A 4,114-nucleotide genomic window follows, 5' to 3' on the forward strand; every position below is an offset into this window, starting at 1 on the left:
CAAGCCGTAGCCGTAAACACACAAACAGCACGTCGGTCCAGAGGTCAGCGGGAGTGAGGGATTTGGGAGGGAGGGAGGGGTCGGTGGTAGGGTAACTGGAGTGGGCGGGGCAGCAGCGCCTGGCCTGGCTATCGCCTGCTGTCGGAGACAGTCTCCTCGGCTCGGCTGTCTGTAACTGTACGCCCCGGCCGGGCTCATGGGGAGCAGGTCGGAACTGGTCGCAACACGCATCGGGCCTGAGGGCCCCGCAGCAGATCGCCGCCATGGAAATGGAATCAGCCGGCAGCCGCGGGAATATCGCTATCGCCGCGAACGAGGTGGCGCGGTGGCGCTGGCCTGGTCGGTCTGACGGGGCCAACCCCACCTAGTCGATGCCGCCCGTCTCTTTTTCCTTGAATTCGCTAGTCGCCCTGCATTGATAAGGGGCTCACCCCCCCCCCCCTCAAAGCGCACCGTTCTGCGTCGGGATTCCCGCTCTCATGGAGCGATTGATCGCGCGATAGGGTGGGGATCGGATAGCGGGCGACCTAGGGTGGGGCCCAGCGGCTCCTAACGGGAAGCACTGCACTGGGCTTCAGGCAACCCGCCACGCACCCGCGCGCTGCACTTGACGTCCCCCATTCGTTCATAATGCTCTTCGGCGTATCGCTGTGTAGTACAAGGTGGTTGCCGCTCACTGTTGTAGTCATGCTGTACCGCAACCACGAGTGCGAGAGAGTTGCCTACTCGCTCGTAAGGCGCCGTGGACAGGGGCGATAGGCAACCCCGCACGCACTCGTGCGTGCGGTACAGCATAACTACAGAAGTGAGCGTGGTAAATCATAGCCACGTGGCATTTTTACGCATCGGATATATGTACTTTTGGAACACGCATAAAACCACGACGGTAAAGTGCCAACACTGTGGGGCAGTTTCGTTCGCCTGGTTCGAGGCCGTCGCTGCCGTTCTCACATAGACTCGAGTCCAGCTCCATACCACTATACCATTGCACTCGGAGCGCAGCCGTCGCGCCGGCCTTGCGCGCGGTGCAGTGCGGCAGTCTGTGCAGAGGATCGTCTTATTGCCCTTCGGCGGGAAGCTATGGCTAAAGCCACGGCACGCCGAGCCGCGCCGCGCGCCATTCCGAGCAGCAGAGACACTCGTGGCCTTCTAGGTCTAGAAGAGTCTTGCGCGCCGCGCCTGAGGCTTGCCCGAGGCGTGCCCCGGCCGCCTTCCTCTTCCTCTGCCGCACGCCACACGGCGGCAGCTGGCGGGTACTCCTCCATGGTACTCCTCCTCCGCAGCCGCGCCGCCAACGAGCAGCACGTCGCGGTCGCGATCGGAGTGGAGCGGAGTGTGCCCCTCATTGCGACAGAACCGCGATGGGAATGGCGGCGGCGGCAGCGGGCGCGGCCGAGCACGGGCGATGCGCAAGGATATTAATTAGGCTGTTGTACTGTGTGCTGTGTAGCCGGCGGCGCGTCTGCGGACGATCGCTTCCGCGCTGCGAAACGCCACCGCCGTGTGTGTGTGTGTGAGAGTGTGTGTGTGTTTTCTGTCACTGCGCGCCGCTCCCGATACAGTACGCGAGCAGTGCGAGCAGTGTGTGTGTGTGTGATTGTGGTCTGATTGAGGCGACGAGCCGGGCGGCTTCCTGCAAGCGAGGAGGGTATATGCCGGGTATATGCCACTCACGGAGGCCTCCGCCGCGCTGCTGCCTCGCTGCCTCGCCGCGAGCACGTCCCCGTCGACGACGGTGTCCATTTCATACAATGTTGTTTGTCGCGCCCATGCCGTCGTCGGGACGGCAAGGCGACGACGCGGCGCCGCCGATGTGGGCTTTGGGCCGAAGGGGACCCCTCGGCGCTTCCGGCCGTACGGCGGGTTGCGGTCGGACTAGAGGGTCGGACCGGCCCCCTCCAGCCGCAGCGCGGTCGTGTAGGGCGCGGCGCAGACATCGTGAACACCCACCACAAAAGTACTTACATGTACCATACATTTAAGCTGATCATAAGCTGATGTATCACGGGGAAACGTGCTTCTCCTACTCCCAGAGGTTACACGCGGCCAAGGGCACGCACATGGACAGAGGATAAAAAATGAAGTTGTTTTAGGACATGGCCTGCAGTTTTCACCAAAACGTGAAACGTGTCAATATCGACAACCTTTATCAAAACGAGACACTTTTACATCCAAAATGTAATAATATTGATGCATTCTATTGCCCCCCCCCCCTCCCCCGTTTCTACCCCCGTATCATTCGTCCTTGATCCTCGAGATTGTGTGAGCGCGGGGAAGCAAGGGACGATAAAGAGGAGGGGGGAGGGGGGAGGTCGAATGTGGTTCGGGTGGGACCCTCATCCCCTATTTCACGCTCGAAACACACGCGCACAAAGTACAACACCTGCCTGCACCATGCTGTGCGGTGCGAATCAGATGAGGATGCGGGGTGCGCAGGAGGGTAAGGTTGGTGAGGTGCAGAAAGGGACGGCGGGGGAGCGAGAGAGATGGTAGTTTATTCGAGTGTTATGACCTGGTGCATGGTGCATGGGAATAGAAGGGGATGGAGCCGCATACAAGAGCATGTGTGCCGCGTGCTTGTGTGTGTGTCGGCGCAAGTGAGAGTATTGTGCGTCTGTGTGTGTGTGTGTGTGTGTGAGTGTGTGTGTGTTTGCCGTGGACGTGTGTGTCTTCCGATATAGCCGGCTTCTCAAGAGCACCGCCCGCGCCGCCCATAGATGAGGTTCGGTCCGGTCGGCCCGTGAGAGCCGCAGCAGAGAGTGCAGCAGCACAGGCGGCATGCCCGCGTGGCCACCCGAGCCAGAGCAAACACCCCCGGGGAGGTCAAGGCTGTCCAAGCGGATGGGCGGGGCCGCGCGGGGCGGCGCGGGGCTCGTAGAGACTGCACAAGAAGAGCCATGAAAAAGTGTCGACGACGTCGCGACTTTGCGCGCCGCGATCGCGATACTGGTCCGCAGGCGCGCAGGTGTTTGGTCAGGCAGGCCGAGCCGAGGGCATAGGCGTGTGTGCGCACGCAGATAAGATACCGTCGCATAACAGGTATGAAGCCTGCAGGGAACGCCCTCGCCGCGCCGGATGTGCGCACGATGTGTGCGTCCCCGGGAGTGAAGCGCCACCAGTGATACTGTAAGTCCATTGCTGAGCCGGCCGGGCGGGCCGGGCCGGGGGCCGGGCCAGGGGCAGTTCCACCACCAGAGCTGATGGGCCTTCGATCGTGGGACGCCATAGCCTTGGGCAGCCTTGGCCACCCCGTAATGAGGCGCAAGGGAATGCCATTAACCCGCTTCTCTGTGTCGGACGACGTCGCCGTTGATTCGATTAAGCCAATCAATATTATATAATTGCAGGGAAACAAAATGTCATGGATTCCAATCTTAGTGCTGAGGAGTTCTTTGCAACCCACTCTCTGCGTCCCCGACCCATACATATACAAAACTTCAATGGAAAGTGACGTTCATGAAACAGGAACAAAAGTGAGCTACCACCTGCGGACAGTCGGCGCCCGCAGTACAGACGACGGGTGCGGACGCCCAGAAAGCTGAGCTGTACGGGTTTGCTCGCAACAACATTCGAGTGCGGGCGCGAGCAGCATAGGGGGGCTTTCGCAGCTAAACGGGTGGGGCGCGAGACGCGCGACTCTGCTGCTTGCGCAGCGCCCGCTCGCGCGCTCGCCCGTGCGCCGGCTGAGCTGGCATTGTGTCCGGCACGCACCACCTGCGGTCTCGTCGAGTAGCGTCGCGGCCCGGCCAATTGGGGCGCGGGGCGCTGCTGAGGTCGGCTTCTGCGTAGGGAAGGCGCTGCGCCCCGCAGCCCGCAGCCGCCGTGCTTTATTATTGGCTGATGGTCGCGACGCCCAGGGTTATCGGGCAGCGCTGGGCCGGGCCCGGGCAAAGCACCCGGCGCCCTTCCGCGGGAAAGATGCGCGGCGGTCATCGGGATGGCAAGCGGTTTACATTAAGGGGCCCTATAGCAGAGTTAGAAGAGCAAGGGCCCCCTCCGCAACCGCCCGGGACCGTCTTGCTTTCCTGTTGATACCAAAATTTCCTGTGTGTATAGTCGGTCTCGCGGGCGCTACCGCTGGCACGGGCTCAGGCGAGCGGAACGAGGAAAGGCG

The sequence above is a fragment of the Frankliniella occidentalis genome, unplaced genomic scaffold (genome assembly GCF_000697945.3).
Source record: "Frankliniella occidentalis isolate FOCC.00 unplaced genomic scaffold, Focc_3.1 Scaffold20, whole genome shotgun sequence".
In the NCBI taxonomy this organism is placed as follows: domain Eukaryota; kingdom Metazoa; phylum Arthropoda; class Insecta; order Thysanoptera; family Thripidae; genus Frankliniella; species Frankliniella occidentalis.